Genomic DNA, 22,277 nt, shown 5'->3' with positions numbered 1-22,277 from the left:
GAGACAGGAGAGAAAGGGCACCTTAGGCAGAAGGAATGTGACTGCGGGCAAGGCTGGGAGCCAGCCAGCAACGTAGGTTAGAGCCGGAAGGAGTTATTAATAGTAATTGGGTTGGGGGCTGAGGCTTGGGAGGTGGAGTTCCTGTGGGGGGTTTAGGAGGCAGAAAGGGAATGGAACATTCATTATGGGCCCAGAAATTTTGGTTCAAATTATATTCCTAGACGGTGTCCCTGCGAATGCATTTCACATTGTGAAAATCAATAAATGTGTGCCACACTCCTCCCTAACCCTCTCCATTTACAGCCATTTTCTAATTAACATCGTAGTTATTCATCCTCATGAAATAACAGGTAATAAAATACCTGTGGGAAATATGTTGCTAATTCCACGCCAAAGTAATTGAAATACCTGAAGTACTTTCAGTCTGAGGAAATTCTGTGATTACAGTTGTTCAGGGACGTACCAGTAGTTTAGATCCAGTAACTGTGATTTGATGCTAATTGGACGCTCTCATTTGGTCCCAAGAGAGAAGACAGAGATTGGCTACCGATGGGTTGGCCGTAGGAAGAGGAAAATCAGGAGGACAGCGTAGCAGTGCCTTCAGTCACGTCCCTCTGCTGAGAATTTGAAACTCCTATCCTTTCTCCCTAATCCTTTTTATTTTGCAGACACAGAGTTCACATTTAATAAATTTGTCATCATTTCCGCTCATTTCTCAACAATTCCCATAGCTTATTGTACATCGGGCCCAAAGAACTGGGAGCTGTTTATTCTACAAATTCCTAATGTGTCCTGAGCGCCTTTCATGGTGATGGGTAATTTGTTCTAAAGGACAGCAATCCTGCAGACCCAGCCTTACGCTAAACCCAGACATAGACTGACAATTACCTGCCTGTTCAGAAGCCTCCCTCACTGGTCTGGGATTGAAGGAGGCCTCGGTGCCCTAATTAATTTAATTACTCTTGATTTTAGAAGGCTGTGAAAATCATTTCCGAATATTACTGTGGATATTGAAACCCAGTAATCTCCAAGGCAAATTGTGCCGGATTCTCAACTGACATTTTCCATTTCACTTTTAACTTACCCATCTCTTCAGTTCCTAGAGAACTATTTTTTAAAAAATGTTTTACAGTGTTTATTAGTAACGGACATTGAAGCCTGGCTTTGGTGTTACTGAGTTACCTTGTGAGCCTTGTGCTTGTTAAAAGTAATTCACAGTTTTTATGAGTGCTGCTCCCCATGGAAGGAAGCCTGCATTTCTTCCTGCCTCACAGAAACCAAGACAAGAAGAGAGAATTTGCATTTCGTTATTTAGTATTTGTTCACTTGGACTAAGCCCCATGTCGGGTGATTCAAGGATATTTTCTCATTTTGTTTTCACAACAGTCGCGGCGGGTGGGTGTCATCAATTCCTTTGTGGATGGAGGGAAATCGGGTTGAGAGAGGGATGCAGATAAATGACCCAGAGTCAGGGGCAGATCTGGGGTTGGCTCCTAACTCCCCACTGTGCCCTGCAGCCTCCTGAAGATCCAGCAAGCTTCTGTTTTGTGAACACAAGCCATAGGTTTTCTTTTTCCTAAATATTTTGCTTTAAACAGAAGAGAAGGTAAAAGCAACGTGACATCTTCAAGTGTCAGGTCAAGTTTGGCATCTTTTAGATTATAGTGCTAGGCAGTGTGTCACTGTAGCATCTGAGATAACGTTTCGCGCCCTGACTGGCATCCTCCGCCTTGGGGCGAACTGGTGAGATGTCACCTGAAGGCAAGAGAACAGCTAAAGCAATGTTGAAACGAGCCTAGCTTGCGATGAACTGGTCGCTTTCCTGGTGGGTCCTACTGCATGAACTTTCTCAGCTAAGCTTGTGACTCTGAGATCACTGTTTCCTGGAAGTCCCCAGGGAGGGGGCCAGTCAGAAAATATCCCCTTGTCCATCAAAGCATTAGCTTGTGCTCTGTTCCCAGGAAGGAAGTGTGGCAGATTGGAAAATTTCTGGAGGCTCGGCTATTTCAGTCATCCCTTTGTGGCATCTGGTATCAGAGCCCGCAAGGACAGATCTTTCTACATTCCACTTAAATTCAGGGGTTCTTGAATCACCTACCGCTGTGTGCCGTTTTCACGTGTTTGCCCTTTCAAGTGATGAACAAATGTGTATTTCCTATTTTAAGGTCAGTAGGGTCCTGTCCTGTCATTTTTTTTCTCCCTTCTACTAAAGGAGCATTTAAACCCATTGTGTAGGGTAACTTCTACATGTGTTTTGTTCTGTCGCTCATGCCACTTTTTTTTAAATACAATTTTTAAAGGTCACAGTCCTTTTACAGTTATTACAAAATATTGGCTGTATTCCTCCAGCATTTTGTGCCTCTCACTTCCCTCACCCCTACATTGCCCCCCTCTCAGCTCCCCACTGGTAACCACTAGTTTGTTCTCTTTATCTGTGATCGCACCACCTTTTAAAAGCTATTGTGTTGTGCTCATTTGTTAATTTTGTAGTTATTCAGCAGTGCCTCCTTGGGTCTCATTTGTTCACTTCTTTCATTCCTGTGCTTCTTGTGTTACTGGCAGGGAACTCAGTCTAAGGATGGGATAAAGGCAATGGTAACATTGTACAGATATTGTCAAGAAGCTGTTCCTATGACGAGCGAACGAATATCATTTCCTTTGCTTGTCCCTTCAGCTGTTCGATGGGATGTTGGCCTGTTACAAAGGTAGAACCTCATGACGCTTAGAGCTTGTGTTGGTAACTAAGGATGTAGGGGAATAGGATGGATAGAGAGGGTGTAAAAAGACCATGAATTAGGAGACTCCCACCTCCACATATCTGTGTTCTGTTTTTTTTTTTTAATATTATTTATTTATTATATTACTTTGTTTATTTTTAGAGGAGGTACTGAGGATTGAACCCAGGACCTCATGCATGCTAAGCATGTGCTCTACCGCTTGAGCTATACCCTCCTCACAGTGTTCTGTTTGTTTATAAATCATCTTCTTCCTTTCTTCTCTCTCCTCTTCTCTCCTTGAAGAGATGGTGGGGATGATGAGAGGATGGTTCTAAGTGTCGATAGGCTGGAAGAAGTAGAGGTGGGCAGGGCCATCAGTTCTCAGGAGAGAGGACGAGGGGAGCAGGTATTTCCTGCCACGATCATCCAGGTGGTCTCTTGGCCACAGAAAGTTTTAAGTTTCTCATGGTCCGAGATGATGGCCCAGCTCATCTTTGTCTTCCGTGGGCCTCACACCATGTCATAACTGGGGTGTGAGCCTCCCCTGATGCTGAATGTGTGTGCTTCTGGGTACACGGATGCTCTGGCTGGGGAGGAGTTAGGAACTCTTGTATTGCATTATCTAAGGAAGAAAGTCATTCCCTGATTGACTGTCAGTCGCCTGGATGAGGCTTGTCCCTTAGTCTAGGAGCCAAAGTTCAGTGGTGGCTTTAAGACACCAATGCTACATGAGTTTCTCTTGTCTGGGCAAGGGGTGGGACAGGATCCCAGTAGTGTCGTCTCCTGAGCCATTCCTTTGTGCTTCCATCGCCTCTGTCCCTCTGGACCATAACCGTCTCCACGCTGCCTTGTGATCCATGGTTGGTTTGTTCACAGGCTGTGTGAGACTGTCGCAGGATTTTGGTCACCAGTGTATTCCTGACACTTAGCGTCGTACCTTGAGCACAACAGGTGTTCAACAGATACTTCTTGAATTGAATTTAATTAACTTAATAAATGCCTGCATGTAGGCACTCAAGGTATAATGTGCCAACTGTTGCATCCTTAAATTTAGTCCTTGGGTACATGAACTTGGTGGGAACCTTAGGGAACACTTATTTTAAACAGAGGCCAGATTGGCCGACCGATCACCAGCCTGGGGAGTGCAGCGGCCCAAGTGGATACGCCTGGTCCTGCTTCCAGATCTTCTTGATCTTTTTTGTTTTTTGGTGTTTCACATGAGCTGTTTTATAAATAACAAGGGACTTGCTGCGATTTTGTTCATGGTAAGTAAGGACTGTGCTCCGTGTGTACAGAAGTCTGCCATTTGGGGAGGATAGACTGAAACTTGCTATTTTCATTGTAATTAGTCATCCCTTTGTCAGAGGGATGGATTCTCTAACCGTCTGCAGTCTCCTGGGCAACTGTGTGTCTTCTTTTGTAAAAGGCAGCATCTGATTCTATGAGTTCTTTGTGCGGGAACAGTGTGGCAGTGTCCGTGCGAGAAGCTGCTGGAAACTGTCTTTTGAGGAAGGTGATCCAGCACATGGTGATCCCCTTGAGTCAGAGGCCCAGAGTGGCTGGTTCAATTAGTCTCTACGGGCCTGAGAAACAGAGGTAATCAAGGCCCCACCGGTGAATGGAGATGTGCCTGGGCTCAGTCAACTGATGCAGACCTGGGTCACGCGAGGGCTTCGTGGGGACAGGAGTTCCATTTCTCACTCCCAGCCCCTCTCTGGCTCCCGGAAGCCCTCCCACCTGCTGTATTGTTTTACTGCAGACATTGAGTTGTCTCTGGATTGAGGAGCTGCCTGGCTGAGAGCATGGCTGAAGGAAACCCAGAAACTTTACAACATGGTGTCAGAGAGACGGTGGTCAGAAAGGAGATTTAATTTAAAGAAGGCATGAATTTTAGAGAGAAATTTCTCGGCAAGAAATGCATTCTTCTTACCTGGCTAGGTAGCAGGGAGCATATTTTCAGGGCATGGCTAAGTACTCATTCATCCTTCTCTTCTCCAGCACTTTCTCCTTAACCTGGCTGGCCTGGCAGCGAAAGTTTTCTGAACAGTGGGCGCTGTCAGCCTGGCTCAGGGCTTGACCGTAGGCTTCTAGGTTGATTAACGTTGTAGCCCTTCCTTAGTGTGGACTTCTTTTTATTTATTTTTTTCCTAAACTGTGATGTAGCTGAAGGTTCAGTTACATCTGGCCTTTAGGGAAGGCACGGGGGCGGAATCCTCAGCACTGTAAAATTGAGCAGCTTTTCATCACAAAACTCAAGGGAGGGAAATGTAAGATAAATTCACGTTAAGTGAAAATGACGTCCCGGACAAGCAGGCGGCTCCGGGGCTCGAGGGTGGTAGATTTCCACGCTGAAAAGAACGGGTGACATCTGTTGGTGGCTGACTCTATTCCACGGGGTACCTCCATGCTGCTACAGATACCAGCACGCTCTTTGTGTAAGTAACCGTGTAGAATCCCTAGGGTTAAATGGTTGATGTAGTTCACCTCGCACAGACTACACACAGCGCTGAGATCTTTGTGTAGTCGCAGGAGACGGCAGTACCTGCCCCACGGTTGACTCACCTCAAAACGCGGCGCTAATTGGCAGCTCCATCCAGTCTACCCTGTTGAGAGAATATCCACTTGTTGAAGGTGACTTGCAGTCCATCCAACTAGATGAAAGTCACTTGTTCCCGTGGCCCGTGGAATACACTCGGAGAGTGAAAAAGTTCAGGAAGGGGGCACTGGGATCCAAGGACGGGCACTTTGCAACTGCTGATTTGCCACTGGGACAAAACCACTGTCATCTGTTCCGGGACCGGAGCTGAGGTAGCTGTTTGGTGAGCTCGGTTCTAGTCCTGGTTCTTCTCCGCTATCTATGCGACACGGCTCATTTGTCCTTTCTAGGCCTCCCTTCAGCTGCAAGATGAGCAGATTTTAAATCAGTGTACTCTAAACTTAAACATTCTATAATCCTACCTCAAATCATTTCAATCCAAAATGATTAGTAATTTTATTAATCAGGATTCTCCAGAGAAACAGAACCAGCAGGGCCTGCCTATTTGTCTGTCTATCTAGAGATTTTAAGGAAATGTTTCACGTGATGAGGGTGGGGATGGTTGAAAATCCGGAATCCATAGGGCAGGCCTGCAGTCTGGAGATTCAGAAAGTTGATATTGCAGCCCTGAGTTAGAGTTCCTCATGACAGGGGGTTGGGACCCCAGGCAGGTTTCTGTGTTGCCAACTGGAGGCAGATTTCCTTCTTCAGGAAACCACAGCCTTTGCTTTGAGGCCTTCAACTGATTGGGTGAGGCCCACCCACATTACTGGAGGATAATCAGCTTTACTCAAGGGCTGCTGATTTTAATGTTAATTCCATGTAAAAAAGACCTTTACAGCAACATCCAGCCTGGTATTTGGCCAGACTTATCTGGGCTCCATAGCCTAGCTAAGTTGACATACAGTAGTTAGACTATAACCTCTTTTTTTGTAATTAAGTCACAGTGATGGGATGGAAAAGAAGGCTAGTCTAAAAGTGAAATCACTTTGTACCAGCAATTTAATGAATCAATCCTTCCATCGATCCATTCAGCATACAATTATTAAGCACCTCTGTGTGAGGCATAGTGCTAGACATCAGAAAAACAAAGATAAGTAAGATACCTTATTTTCAGAGCAGTCAGAATCTACCAGGGAAGACAGACAAGGGAAAAAGAACTGATTGCAATGCAGTTGCCTGTACTGGAGTGGTGAGGTGAACGAGTGGGAGATAATTCATGTCTTGGCAGGAGGTGGAGAGGAGGTCAGGGAAGGCTTCATGGAAGAGGAGACACTTAAGCTGGATCTTGAGGGGTAATTAGGACTTCTTCAGGGAGGCATTTCCAGCAGGAAACAGTTTATGCAAATGTATGAACAAGCACCTGTCACACTCATGAGACATATGGAAACTTCTGTCACATAGTAGGTACTTGAGAATGTTCTTATCTGTTATTGTCATTGGAAAAATTAAAGTGTGGCAGATACTATATGTTATAGTTTCTTCTTTAGTAAGTAACCATCTATCAGGCCATCAGTAAGAGATAAGAATTCTTGGCTTTTAAAAATTGTCAGTATCATGTATTTAGAAAGAGTCCACGGAAGCTTGTTTAATTTTCCATTTTGTTTAAACATATTTTCTTGTCTATACTGGGTTAATTACACAGAGAATTTAAAATCTATGTCTGTTTAGGATTTATCTTATAAGGCGAGTACTCTTGACCAAATATATCTATTATTTAGGTTTCTAAGAATTTTCTTTAAATTAATTATATCACCTTGAACAAATCAGTCTACCTCTTTTAGCTTTAAATCCTCACTTGTAGACAGAAGGAGTTTGATTGGTTTTAAAGGTCCACCCATAGGCTGTTCTGTGATCTGTAAATGAAAGTTGTTCTCTCCACTGTGCCCAGTTATAGAGTGTATTTCTGTAGCATGAATCGTTGGGGGTGACCACGCCTTTCCCAATAGCGACTGTTCACAGTGAAAGTACTTTATTGCCACTTAGAGTATTTCATGTGTTACAACCTCTTTATTAAGTATCTTATGTGCAGTATCCTATTAAATACTTAGAATAACCCTGCAAAGTAGACATCATTTCCATTTCATAGCTGAAGAAACCAGAGGCTCAGACAACTTAAAATGACCAGACTGATATCGCTCGGGTGGTAATGGGGAACCTAGGGGTTGAACTCTGCTCCTTTGCGCTCCAAAGTCTGCTTTCTTTATCAAGGATTTTGAGTTGTGGGTCACAGTACACAATTATTACCATAACACGGTATCTTGTGTATGTAGCGGAGGTGAAATCATGTTTTGTAAAAAGATGTCTCTACCTGAAACTAACACAATATTGTAAATTACCTATAGTTAAAAAAAAAAAAAAAAAGACAAGTCTTATTCTCTAAAAGCAACCAGTTTAACATTTTAAACAGTGAAAGAAAAGGGAAGTACTTTTTGGTAGGTTGACTAATAGGGCCAGGGGTTTTAGTAAATCCCTGGGCAGCATATCAAACCTAGGAAGAAAGTGTTATTCTCTATAATATGAGAGGACCCAGAAGTCACCTGCTTAGTAAGTAACGAAACTCTGACCCTTTGACTCCACTCACTTGCACTGGGATTTTTCTGCCCCATAATTCATGCTAACTGCTCTTGACATGCTGGTTCTTATTAGGGTCCTGGCTGGTCCCTCTGTCTAGGGGATTGTTTTCCTAACTTCAAAATAGCATTCAGAGCTCAGCCTAGTTGCCATTTCCTGATCTTCCATTTTAATTTAGATCCTTGTCACTCACTAGCTTATCCAGTCTCATGTCTCCGTATTGCAGGTATCACTCTAGGATATTTTTCTTGTTTATTTATTTACGTATTTGTTTTGACTGCTTCCTCTGATTTGAATGAAGCTCAGTGAGAGCAGAGACATCCTCTCTTATTTGCTGCTGTCCTCGGCATGTGGAGTGGTGGCTTGAAAACAGGAGGCTCATTCTGTCTCTCCAACCATCCACCCCTCTACCTGTCTGTCTCCCCTGCCTCTCCCCTTCCTCTTCCTCCTTCTCCACCCTGCCTCTCTCCTCCCTGCTTCCTCTTTCCCTCCCTCCATGTATCTAACTATAAAATGGCTTAGCCATATAAATTAGAGGATGAAGCAGTAAATCCACTTCTCCAAACAGGATGTGGGAAGACCCTTGTATTTCCTTTATGGTTAATCACTTAACTCTTGATTTTTGTTTTAGATGCTCCCTTTTTGTATCAAGCCCAAGATACAGCAGATTACTGAGAAATCAAACTATTAAAGTTACTAAAACAAAATTCTGATTTTGAAAAATTGTTTCTTACCACCTCTGTGTTTTTGTTTTCTCTTGCCAGGACTTTGTGCTTGACTTGCAAAGATGCCTCTTCAGCTGGCTTCTTCCAGATGAATGAATGAATGATTACACTAGGCGTGGTCCACACTTCCTCTGGGGGTAAGTTTGAGGCACTTGTACAAAGGCGATAATATATGCCAGTCTATATTTCTTATGTGTCTGTTTCCCATGTAGCTCTGTTAACTGCTCTTGGTATGAGGACCTGAGTGGGGAAAGCTGGTGTGGATTCCTCGAGTAATTGAGGTTCCTGCAGGCAGCAGGTGCCAAATCCAAGTGGCTGATTACAAATGCACTTTAATTTGGTTTTTTGTTTGTTTGGTTGTTTGATTGAATTATAGTTGATTTACAATGTTGTGTTAGTTTCAGGTGAACAGCAAAGTGATTCAGTCATATATATATATATATTCTTTTTCAGATTCTTTTCCATTATAGGTTATTACAAGATATGGAATATAGCTCCTTGTGCTATATAGTAGGTTCTTGTTGGTTATCTATTTTATACTTATTTTAAAATATATTGTTATGTTTTATATCTATTTTATATATATATGTATGTTAATTCCAAACTCCTAATTTATCTGTATCCCCTTTCCCCTTTGGTAACCATAAGTTTGTTTTCTATGTCTGCAACTCTTTCTGTTTTGTAAATTCATTTATATCATCAGATTTTTTCAGATTCCATATATAAATTATATCATATGATATTTGTTTTTCCCTGTCTGACTTAATTCACTTAGTATGATAAATCTCTAGGTCCATCTGTGTTGCTGCAAATGGCATTATTTCATTTTTTATGGCTGAGTAGTATTCCATTGTATACACATACTACATCTTCTTTATCCAGTCATCTGTTGAGGGACATTTAGGTTGCTCCTATGTCTTGGCTATTGTAAATAGTGCTGCTATGAACACTAGGGTACATGTATCTTTTGGAATTAGAGTTCCCTCTGAATATATGCCCAGGAGTGGGATTGCTAGGTCATAGGGTAACTCTTAAAGGCACTTTAATTTGATACGCTGGCTGCTTCTCTCTGTGTGGAAAACCATATGTCCATCTTCTCTGGGAACTTAGGTAGAGAAGTTGCCACTTGGGAAGTATTTATTTCCTTCTCTTTAGATGTTAAATACCAATAGAGCATATGCCTCAACTCCAAGCCAACTAGGGCTTCCTGCTGAAGAACAGACTAGTCTGTCTCATTTCCAGTTGGAGCTGTAAGATCAGGACAGCTCAGGAGACTCGGACACTAGGAAACCACCAGGGAAATGTAAGCTTCCACCTCTGATATGAAGGTCGTTCGTTTCTGGTTGGGGCGTCTTACTGGTGGATTCGTTGGCTGTTGCAGGGAAAGCTGAACAGTTCCCAAAGCAGCATTTGGAATGATGGCAAGTCATTCCCTGGAAACATTTGCAGGGTCTGCAGTTCACGCTTGTTTTACTGACAGACACAGACACAAGCAGGAGCTTTCTGGGCCAAAATTAGCTCATCTTTCTTGGGCTGCTTTGTGCTCTTTGGATCTCAACTCGAGGTACTACCTCCAGAGACCACCTCCAGCTACCCAGTCTCAGGTGGCCCTCCAGCCCCCTGCGACACAGGTCATTCTGTTTTAATTCCCTGCAAAGTGCTTGTCTCTCCCTCCCAGTTTTCTCCTTCGGGTAGTTATTTCTCGGCTTGTTGTCCAGCCTCACTGTCGCTGGAGCAGAAGTTCCGTGAGCTCAGGACCCTTATCTGTCTGGTTCCCCAGGTGGTCCACAGCCAGAGTGGTGTCTGGGGCACCGAGATGCTGTCAGACTAAGTGCATGATGAGTTCAATGCAGCTCGCTGTGTAAGTTGCTCAGTGTCAGACAGTGAGAAATTTGTTAGCTCTGCAGGAGATTTTGAAGATTCACTGTGTCTAGTCAGTAGTTTTCTTTTAAAATATGACTTGTTCCCTCACTGAGGTCAGGGCAGGGGGACTCTACTGCCTGGGCCCTGAGCAGTTCTGCTGACCCCGGGGACGATGTCTGGGTAGCAGACGAGTTGCACGTGTCAGTTGTACATTCGTGTGGGTTTTCAGTGTCACGTGGGAGGTAAAACCTTCAAACCATGGCAGTTTGGGGTCTGAAGGCCAGCCGTGCAAGTTTTGTCTTCTCTGGGCTAATTCGGAAGCATTTGGTTTCGAAAACAGACTTGCTAGATTTGTGCCTCTTGAGGAAATGGGGAGAAAAGTCACCTCCCCACATAATACTTCTTTGGATTTTAGGGCTTTCTTCTGTAAAATAGGGGTATGAAAAGCATTTTTCTCATAGAGTGCTTGTGACTAAGTATAAGATACATGTTATATGACTTCCTATTTTATTCAGTGTGTACTTGGATTTTTACATGTTAAATCCATTAACTAGGTTTAGGTACTATTTATAAAGTTTGAGAATTTGTTTCTGTATTACGTGAATGAAAACCATGATCTATTCCTGAGATCGCCAGAAAGGGTCGACTTGCTTATAATTATAACTTTAGTTATAATAGTGAGAACACATTGTAGCTACGCCATTTTCTGTAAGTGTAGCAATGCTGTTGTCTCTTTAGCATCAGACAGGTTTGGTTTGAGGTTTTCATTTGCACTGGTTTTGTGGCCTTTGGAAAACTACTTGACTCTGCTTAGCCTCAGTGTCTTCACCTGCAAAATAGTAATAATAATACAAACCAAAGGGGATTGCTTTGAGAAATATAAAATATTAAAATACAAGTAACGCTTTTGGCTCGGTGCTTCTTAATCTTTGGTTTCTTTCATTCTCACCTTCCAGGCCTTAGATTTAAGAAGGATATTGCTCTCCAGGGAGAGTGATGGTGGTTAGGAATGTTTGGGAATGGTGTCCTATTGATCATGATGAAGGGAATGGAATATTTGGCAGCGAAAGCAGTCAGCTGAGTAGGGAGTGTAATTCCTGCCCTTCCCGTGTAAGGGACCAGGGACAGCGAGGCACACATGATGACCAGCACTGAGGAGGCGCTGGGACCAATGAACAGCAGTGGAAGGAAACCACTGGGTTCCATGTAAGGAAGGATGTTCTTAATAACTGTGGGAAGATGGGAGGGGAGGCCCTGTGTGGTAATGAACTTCCCGGGCGGCTGTGGTGTCTCCAGGCTGGTTGGCTGCAGATCAGGAGTTCTGCAGAAAGGATTTCTCCACTCCCCAGGAAAGTGGGTGCCATGTGCTGTGGGGTCCTTCATGATGCCTCTTCTGTAGAAATGACCCCCTCTCCAAAATCATGCCTGCATGTCTGGTTGTCTTGGCCAAGTTGGCAGGGCAGAGATGGATGTCCCTCGAGACCCAGGACGTAGCCTTCTGAAGTCAGGGAGTTTGGACTGCTGGTTGTTTTCTTTGAAAACCTTTTCCAGGGTTTGAAATTTTCCTGTTTGTGTTTTATCATTTGCATCAGAGGTTGCAAGCTGGTGAGCTTCTGGCTGGTTCGGGGCTGTGGGTAAATATGCTTTGTTGGGCCTGCCAACTGTGTCCCTGACAAGTATTTTAAGGAAATTTAAATTAGTTTCCTGCCTTTAGAGCCTGAAAAATTTAGGGGGGTGAGGGGTATAGCTCAATGGTAGAGCATGTGCTCGGTGTGCACGAGGTCCTGGGTTCAATCCCCAGTGCCTCTGTTAAAGGGGAAAAAATGTACATGAAAGCAGCATTTTCAGTGTTTAGCTGGCAGCACAGAGTTTTCTGTGCGCAGGTGGCAGTGGAGAGCCAGAGTCGGGCAGCTCTGGCCCTTTGGGATGGGCCGGTTGGCCACCGTCCCCACCACTGCATGCCGTCTTCTTAATGCTGAGCATCACTGGCCGTTTTTCATTGACTTAAGTTGTTTTTCTTCTAGTAAAATCAGGAGAAAAGTGAAAAACATTTGATCTCTTTCTGTGTCAGTAGTGGAAAAACCAAAGATGTTTCTGTAGTGCTTCACAGTTTAAGAAAAACAGAGAAGAGCCTGTGGGGTGTGTGCCGAGGAGCCTTTGTACGAGTTTCACTTGCAAACAAATGGTTTCTGTCTCTTGAGAACTCAGCACTCAGACCTGCTTCATTCATACATTTTAAACATCCCTGAAGGTATAAGACTCTGATCCCTGATCCGTACGGTACAGTTTTCCTTCTGTGTTCAGACACCATTCTTTTGCTTTTATTTTAGGCCATTTCCTCTCTTTCAGAAGAAACCTCATGTACCTTCCTTAAGAGAATCGCTGGGTCCCCTGGCTCGGCGAAGCGGGAACGGTGTGTAATTTACACACGTGTGTGGACTCTGGAGCCACGTTCCCTCCTGCCTTCCCCAGTGGAGCCCCAACATCCCCCAGACGTTGTGGCACCGAAGAGATGAGGACTGGTAGCCTCATTTACTCCGAGTGGGGTTACGGGAGCTGCGCCCTTCGCTCCCGCAGGCGCAGACTGAAGCCTTAGGACTCTCCTCCGTGTGCGGTTGATTTTTTATGAAAAATGTAATCTGGTGTTGTCTGTCTGTTCTATTTTCCAAGTTGGTTCTGGCTTCGTTGTGAAGATAAACTGAAAGAGAGAGAGAGCAGGGAAGAACGGTGACCATTGACTTCGTTATTTGCAGGGCAACTGGGTGGGAGAGGGGAGGAGGACGGGTGTGGCTCATGATGGAAAGACTGAGCTAATTAGTGGAATTTCTAGGATGACTGATGTCTGGGGAAGGAGTTCTCATCTATCCATTGGTTATTTAACGATAGAATGTGCTCCCTAATAGAGCTGTGAACTCCCCATCACTCTGTGTACTTAGGGAGAAGAGAGGGGCCCATCTGTCAGGATACTGGAGGCAGTTCTCAAATTAGGGGCAAGACCAGGCTAGATAGATGACCTGTACCGTCTCCTCGAAAACTCAGATTCAGTTACTCTCTGAATTAAACTGATTAGGAACCTTTCAGCTAATACTGTTTCACTTCAGTCCATAAAAGGAAAATGTGAGTGGAGAGAGAGGCAGATACCACAGTGCTTAATTACATTTAATTCTGGACAGATTACTTGTATTTTCTTAAATATTCCAATATATTCCTTCAAAAAGGTTGTAAACAGATGTGTCTAGAGGTTAGTGTTTATAAGCCAGGATTTTACAAGCATAGTGCCTAAATGACTTTTTTCTACTAAAAGCTTTTACTTTACCTTAGCTGAAACTCATTTTGTAGTTTTATTTTTGGTAGCCTGATTTTTAATACAGAATTTGTCACTTATATAAAAAATCACCTGTTACTTGTTAAAAAGCATTCTATTTGATTTCAAAATGCATACATTGTTAGGTGTTGTCAGTTGTTAAAGTGTATTTAGTTTGGATATAAGGACATAGAGAAAGAAGTCTTTTTAAAGGAAAACATTTTCTAAGAATTTCCTTTAAATCTTAATTTTTATGTCACTTAATATTTGCTCATTCTTACAAAAGTAATTAACCAGTCATTTGGTTATAAATTATTAGGGCTTGCTTGTTATGTAATGTAAGGTACTGTTTGGACTTTATAAATACTTATTCCATAAAATCTCTCATTTTCATAACTGTCTCCATTAAAATTTTTTTGATACCTTGAAACACTTAGAAAAACTTGTATTATGGAATTTAGATTTATTGTGCCTTTAAAGCGACACACACTGTGCTAGTATTGCAATCTGAATTATCGTAAAACTGACTATTGATTTTAAACATGTGTGGCCTTGGGCTGTTCAGGCACCTTCTTGAGGCCGAAGCAGCCTGGAATGTGAAGCACTACAGAGGGACAGCTGGGGAATTTCAAGCAGAAACTCTGAATGTTTTGCTCGATGGCCATCGATAACATAGGGTAGTTTATAATAAAGGGGTTTTAGAGGCTTCTCAAGATGTAGACGCTGACAGATGCAGTTTTTCTTTGCATGTTCACCACCGCTGCCACCATCACTGTCATCTCCCATTCGTTCAGTCCTTCCTTCACTGACTCAGTGGGTATTTTTTGAGTGCTCACCATGTGCCGGGCACTTTTCAAGTACTAGACTTAACAGTCAACACTTCAAACAAGATCTCTGCTCTGTGGAGTCTGCATTTTCAGGCAGGCCTTTATTAAACAACATGCATTATTTTACTTAATCCTTACAAGAACCTGTGAGGCAGGTCATAGTATTATCCCCATTTTACAGATTGGGAAGCTGAGAAGTTAAGTGATGTGTCCAGTGTCCCACAGCAGGGTCTGAGGTCAGGGCAGGGGGACTCTACTGCCTGGGCCCTGAGCAGTTCTGCTGACCCCGGGGACGATGTCGGGTAGCAGACAAGTTGCACATGTCAGTTGTACATTCGTGTGGGTTTCCAGCGTCATGTGGGAGGTATAACCTTCAAACCACGGCAGTTTGGGGTCTGAAGGTCAGCCGTGCAAGCTTTGTCTTTGGGCTAATTCGGAAGCATTTGGTTTCAGAAACAGATTTACTAGATTTGTGCCTTTTGAGGAAATGGGGAGAAAAGTCACCCCTCCCCATAATATTTCTTTGGATTTTAGGGATTTCACATGAATATTTCGCATGCTTCCTTTTCTTTTGTATCACATTCATCTACGACATTTTTGCAGCGGCATTACTCAAGTTCTGTCGGGCTTTTTGCCCATGTTATTTGAAGTATTTCTTTTCCATCAGAAACAGCAGACTGAGAGCTCTTTCCGCAGCTGAGCACATTGTGGAGTTTTTTGCTCAGTTGTATAATTTCCTCAAAGGTGGATGTTTGTATTTGTGAGAGATTACATCATCTTTTGGAATCTTATTTGGATAAAAGTAGTTTATGTTTTTAGCTTTTATTATTATTACTATTATAATATATATATGTGTGTGTGTGTATACACCAGATGTGTGTGTGTGTGTGTATGTATTTACATACACACACACATATTTATATATACACACACACATCTTAACCAGATGGAGCCCTTAGAATTGACTATAGATTATCAATAAAGAATGACACTTAATGGGATATTCTTTCTGCTTCATTGTGTGTTTGACCTCAAAAGGGAACCTATGGAAGGAGTTGAGTTTTTTGATTTTTAAGCAGAGAGGTTATTTCTGAGAGTTCGTATTTCTCTGAAAATTGTGTTTTTAATGTCAGGTTTTCTTATAACTATTTATAGACTAGTACATCCTGACTTATATTTTTCTTTGAGATAGACATTATTATCCACCCCCTTTTACGATGCAGGTAATGGGATTCAGAAGGCTTGTACGTTACTAAGAGATGGATGACTAACTCACGCCTACTGTGATGCCTGAGATATTTCCACATTTTGTGGCCTGTTTTTTTTTATTAATTATGATTTGTCACGTGACAGAAGAGTATAAGATATCCATGTCCTTCATTACAATTAGATTAGCAACAATTTTTGCTTAGCCTCGGCTAGGCATATTGTAAAACATGGTATTTTTTAAAAATTTCAGCTTTACTGAGGTGTAATTGACATATAAAATGATAACATAAAGTGTACATTGTGGAGATTTGATACATGTATATTGTGACCGGATAACCCCCCCATCTAGTTAATTAGCACATCTCTCATTTCACTTTTTGTGTGTGTGAGAACGTTTAAGTTCTATTTTGAACGTAGAGCTGTGTGATCAGTTACAGTCACTGTGTTACACATTAGATCCTCAGACCTTGTCACCTTGTAGCTGAAAGTCTGTACCTTTGACCAGCCTTTCCCCATTCCCCCCCCACCCCGGCAACCACTTTCTTCTTTTTCTGTGGCTTTGACTGCGTGTATGTCTATGTATGTATGTCATTTCCCCCAACCTTTTATTAAGAAATTTTGCAAAAATACAGAAGTCCACAGAATTGTATAGTGAACAATAAACCCACCACTTGAATTCTGTAACTGTTAACATTTTGCTGTATTTGCATTTACATGTGTCATTTTGCATTGTGTGTTTGAGGATAGAGTTCTTCGTAAGTAGTAATTTACATAATTCTTAGAGATCTTTGCCAAGGAATTCAATTTTAGCTGCCTGTTAACGCACATGTCCTGTTGTATTATTATGTCAGAATGACGGATTCGAAAGATGAGTCTAGTTTTACGGTGTGGAGATACGCTGGTTTTGGGGTAATTTTAGGATGGAGTACTCAGTGGAGAGTATTTTGCTGTAGTTGCATGAAGTTGAAAAAAACTTGAAAAATCTGACATAGTTTGAAACCCCAAGTGACCCTATAAATTCATAGAATTAAAGTTATTTGGGTGACTTCAGTGATAAAAAATGGAACCAGACAATGCAAACCCACTGGAAGTGTCTGAGGAATATTGCTGATAATTCTGTCTCTAGGGCAGTTCTGGCTTAGAGAGATCTACATATGAAATGTCTCAAAAGGTCAGAATTGTCTTAGGAATAATAGGGGCGTGCAAACATTTCCACCAGTTTCAGCAGTTTCGTTCCTCTGATGCCTTTTCCACCCTCAGAAACGTCTCCAAATTTCCTTCTTTCTGACATAATTCCCCTCTTCCCTTCCCACCTAGGAGCGGTCCTTCTGTCTCAAATTTGTACAGGAGAAATACGCTGGTTTTCTGCTGGCTGATGTTTTATTTTCCTTTCCTTTTCTTTTTTTAGTCACAGAAGTGATGGGGCTGGATCTCAAGGGACAGGAGCTCAGTGACTTGACAGCACTCTTTCTTCTCCTGTATTTACTCAGGGAATTTTTTTTTTTCATACACACGTCACCATTTTCGGAATTCCCATGTTTTCTGTTATGTGACTGGGCTTCCGTGGCAACCTTCTGACTTCAGTCCCGGGGGTTGTGGTTATTGGGGTGGCAGGTCCCGGCTCTGCTGCCCGCAGCTGACCAGCTCTGTGATCTTGAGCAAGTCATCTGAAGTCTCTGTTTCTTATCTATAAATTGAGGGGATTGGAGTAGCGGATTTTCCAGCCCTCTCCACCGGCACTAAAAATTCCTCGGTTCTGGGTTCACTAATTTAAATTTTTACAAAGATTAGACTAGTTTTTTTTTTCTTTTTTAACTCTTGGACTGATGATCTTATGTAAGATCTTATCTTATTTGTCAATTAAGATGAGAAAGTGTATCTTCAAGCATGTACTAAGTACATGGAAATTACATGGAAACAAAACTCTGCTGTGTGTGTATTGTACATAAATATTTTTCATGCAGGGTAAGGAATTAAAAGCTTTTGTCTAAAGTAGAATCTTGTCTTTAAGTAAGAACCTTGTCTGTTGCATATATAGATCCATTCACATTTTTTAGATAACCAAAAATGTTCTCTTAAAAAGCTGCCATCACGTGTTTGTCCAGGACAACTTGGAAACGTCTGCTTAGACTGTTTTCTTAGATAGACTATAATCTCAGAAATGTGAACACTACAGGGATGTCTTCCTGTTTTCCCATTCAGCCCCCCTCCCCAATAACTCATATAAAATGAGCTGAAAATGTTGCTTTATCTTATTTATTTATTTACTTTTTTTTTTTTGTCGGGGTTGATAACTAGGTTGACTTACTTGTTTTTGGAGGAGGTGCTGGGGATTGAACCCAGGACCCTGTGCATGCTAAACATGCTCTCTACCACCTGAGCTATACCCTCCCCCTCTCTTTGGGGGATACTTTAAATTGAAGGTCTCCCAGCAAAAGACACAGCAAGACTTAAAAACTCTTGAACCTCTGGCCTGTCGCTTTTTATCTTTTAAGGCGATGCAATGCCTAGTTTTGAGAAAATAGGGACCCGTTGGGATACCAGGGACTTTCAGTGTAGGGCACTGTCATTTAGCTCACTTGGAAGCAAATTAACTCCAGCATGGAGCGTGGAGGATGTGTACACCGGATCTTTTGCAAATCACAAAATTATTTTGAAGGGCTGCTCATGAGGCAGGGATTTTTTTTTTATGACTGTAACATTCCAGCTGTGGTTTTGGAGACAGAATGTTTACTACCGCCCTCAACACAAGGATGGTAGGTGTGCGTTCTGCCTGCTAAAAGGCTTAAAAAAAGCAGCGGAGTAGCCCTTCGAGTGAGTAAAGCTTTATTCAGCAAACTCTGGAGCCGGAGCCACGGTCCCACGGAACTTGGGTGGTAATTCTGGAATGCGGGGCCGACAGCAGCGCAGTCATGGGCGGCCTGGCGGCTCCCGGGCCTGGTGGCAGGCCCGTCCTGGCCGATCGCTGCAGGCAGCCCATGGAAAACCACTTTCTGGTTAAGTCTGCATCATTCTCTTCCACCAATGGAAAAAATTGAACATGATGAGGGTGTGTAGCTAGCAGACAAAAATATATCCAGCATTGCACAGAATCTGTTTTTAGCTCTTAACGGCCGAGCATTTGAAGTGTTAGACGCTGTTTCTTGCCTCCCCATGGGCAGACAGAAGAGCAGGTCCGTGGATGTGTACGTAGAGCCTGACTTGGGGAGACCTGGCCGGCTAATTCAAAGAGCCGGAGAAAAACTGCCTACAGCCAAATTTTGGCAAAGGTAAGGTGATAGATGTTTCTTTCCCCTTTCTGCAGTTGAGGCTTCATTTTCTGTGTGAGCTAGAAATGTTTCTTGGGAGGTTCCTTTTGGTAGTATTTCATCGTGCACTGACTTTTCTTTGTTTTACATGATTTTGGACTTGGGCTGCACACATTGCTGTGCGTGAGGGCATATTGCCTTTAAATTGGAGTGTCTGTGTGCTGTCACACATCTATTGGGGATTGATTGCAGTGGCCTGTCCTGCTTTACTAATTAATTAACTCTTCCAAAGCAGATGGTTTATGTTGTGTGGATTTATGTCTCCTGATATCTCAAGAAAGTACCATTTCTCACTCCAATCACGTTGATGCTCTAATGACTATTACCTTATCTCTACCTTAATTCTTTCAGGGCGCAAAGGGAATTGAAAATGTATGCAGAGGTGATATTTTATAGTTTCCTGGTTATTATAGAACTTCATCAGGCCTTAATTTTGGGCTGAGTGAGCCCCTTGGATTAAAGAATTTCTTTTCCAACCTGTAATTTGATGTTCACTCTCTATTAATGTTTATCCTTAACTTTTGTCTTGAACTCTCTGAAAAAGAAGTGGAGTGCTTTGCAATGCGGGTGTGGGGAGGACTTTGTTTAAGTAGAATGATTGATTCGTGGCATCGGCCCTCCGAGGCAGCTCATTCATTAGGCGTTGGTCTGAACTCTTTGAGTGTATCAGCAGGGACTGAGGGGCCTGGCTCAGCCGAGGGCTTCTCTCAGCTCTACATTCATTTGGCCAAGCATGTAATTCTCAGAAAATTGGTAGGTGGAGAGACAGAAATAGGAAGCTTTACTGAAGTCATTGTAACTTGGCAGGTTATTTATAGAATTTCTGGAAAGTAAGTATACTGCAAAACAGCTGCTGGGCTTTCTCCTAACACGTTTCCGCGTTGCACTGTGGCCCTCCGTCACACTTAGGGATTCTGAAGCTTTATACTCACTTGCAGTAGAATGAGGCTATGAGTTATTTTCGGGCGGGCGATGAGTGTGCCTCTGCAGCGTGTGTGTCTCCTCTGTGGGTGTATCCTACGTACGTGGTCAATTCCCTGTCTCCCGTTACAGAAATGCCTTTTAGGGGCAGAGGAGCATGAGGGCCCTCCGGGTAGGTCACAACTAACAGAAACGTTGGGAACGTTTTACTTGTTACTCTTCCTTTGAACGTAGAAAGCGTGGCTCTGACAGGGCTGGCAGCCACTCGGAGCAGGACAGAGCAAGTGCCGCCCGCCTTCTCGTGCAGTCAGATTAACACCTGTCAACTACTTTGATGTTTACCAGAGCTTGCAGACAGAAGCTGAGGTCTGTTGAGGAGCTTTACGACCCCAATCCATATCGACACAGTGTTTCGCACGCAGACAGATAACACCTTTCTTTCAATGCTTTAGTGCGGAGGGAGTGACCTGCAAAGCCTTCGCCTTCCACCAGGCCTGATCCAGGATGCCTGGGAGTGGAAGATAAGCGCCGGGCTTCTGGCCAAGACGTTATCCTTCCAAAGTGGTCCTTCACTTAACCACTAAGTGAAACAGATGATTCTGTCTTGGTGGTCCCGGCTTGTGATTGAGAAGAGCGTATTCCCCTTTTCCAAGGTTTCAAGTCAGGGCAGGGTCTCTGCAGACTCTTCCTACAGTAGCTGTCGAATGGATGTGGGAACAACACAGAAGCTGAAAGGGGACAACTCGTGTCCTTTAAATATCTGATGGGTCACTTTTCTATGCCTGTCTGTGCCTCCAGGGCTACCTCACTTTGTAAGACTCATTTACGTAGAGATAATAAACCACGTTAGTGAGCTCCCTTAGATCAACTGTCACATTAAAAAAAAAATCATTTCCTTTTTACCGAACATTCAGAGCAAGGTCTTTTTGGACCTATATTTTAGTTTTAAGTGATAATTTGCATTTTTTCAGTAGAAATTAAGTGTACTTTCAAAAAGGACCAAGGTAAAAATGGCTTATCTGGAACAAGTTTATACTGTATAGCACAGGGAAATATATTCAAGATTTTGTGTAGCTTTTTGTGAAAAAGAAGACGAAAACGAATAGATGTATATATTCATGTATGACTGAAAACCTGTGCTGTACACCAGAAATTGACTCAACCTTGTAAACTGACTATAACTCAATAGAAAAAAAATGGCTTATCTGGAAAGACTAAAAAAAAGATAAAGGTATGAAATTGAAAGAAAAGCAATGATTTTAGAGATAGGGAAAAGAAATAATAATAGTAGTAGACAAGTCTGAATTTCTGAGTGTTGACACACAGAGGTACTAAACACTGTGTTTATAAGAGTTTGAATTTTAGTAATGTTGGGTGGAGTGTCTTTGATTACTCAGTCCTGTTTCAGATGGGCTCACAAATGGTAGGAGGCATTAATGTCAGTGTCCCAGGAATACATCACGCACTCTATTGTCAGCTATTTATAGTCCACAGTATTGTAGAGCTGAAAAGGGACCTAAGGTGATTTTTCAAATGGGAAAACTGAAGACCCACCGAACTGAAATGGCTTGTCCAAAGTGACTGAGAGGGTAAGTTTCTGAGCTGGGACGTGATCCAGGTATCTTGTTAGTCTTTCTTTACGCTGTCTTTTTCTTTAATTTGGGATACTATAGCACATCCTGATGTAGCTTTATAAATTGATAGGTAGAGACATGTATATGTGTGTATGTATAAATGTGTGTATACATAACACATCCATTTTCCTCCCTCCCTTTCTTCCTTTTTTTCATCGATTTACAGACCTACTTACCGACTTGCCAAACCAAACTAGTTTAAAGCTATAGTCAGACTGCTAGTGAGGCTCAAAGCCATACGCGCAGTTGGCGGTCATTGACGCTAGAGGGAATTTTAGGTGCCCGTGTGTTAACCTGCGTGATAAGACAGCTTTGACTAGACTTCATCTGCCAGCCTCTTCCTGCTTCAGCCTTAGATTGAGTTCTTTTTCCGTGATCCCATTCTGATAGAAGACTGCCATTTTCATTAGTTCTGTGCCTGACAGCAGAGTTCCCTGCGAGGGAACAGAGACAGCAGATGAACTTTAGCTTTGGTGCCAAGGTAATGTGAGGCCCTTTTGGGAAAACAAACTTTACATATAAAGTGATAGATGAAGTCATCATTTCGTTCTAGGAAAGCCATGTGGTAAGTGCTGCAGACAGTGTCAGGAGGAAGTTGATCCAGGGCGTTCCTGAAACGTAAATAAAGGTTTACAAATCCTGAGTATCTCAGGACAAAA

General features: G+C 42.7%; 1 protein-coding gene and 1 non-coding gene across 6 annotated transcripts in view; both read left to right on the top strand.

Moving 5' to 3' along the window:
- TIAM2 (TIAM Rac1 associated GEF 2) overlaps positions 1-22,277 on the top strand; it is a 216,277-nt gene that overhangs the window by 74,280 nt on the left and 119,720 nt on the right. For all 5 annotated transcript variants that reach the window (XM_031456597.2, XM_064486539.1, XM_064486537.1 and 2 more), the window contains exon 2: positions 8,592-8,689. The gene's annotated coding sequence lies outside the window, so the exon portion shown is untranslated. The remainder of the gene's footprint in view (positions 1-8,591; positions 8,690-22,277) is intronic.
- Positions 12,153-12,224, top strand: TRNAT-GGU (transfer RNA threonine (anticodon GGU)). The gene has a single exon. It is a non-coding gene; the product is annotated as a tRNA-Thr (tRNA).

The sequence above is a fragment of the Camelus dromedarius genome, chromosome 6 (assembly GCF_036321535.1).
Source record: "Camelus dromedarius isolate mCamDro1 chromosome 6, mCamDro1.pat, whole genome shotgun sequence".
Classification (NCBI taxonomy): domain Eukaryota; kingdom Metazoa; phylum Chordata; class Mammalia; order Artiodactyla; family Camelidae; genus Camelus; species Camelus dromedarius.
The sequence above is the reverse complement of the archived record's forward strand: the minus strand, read 5'-3'. Positions and strand labels throughout refer to the sequence as shown.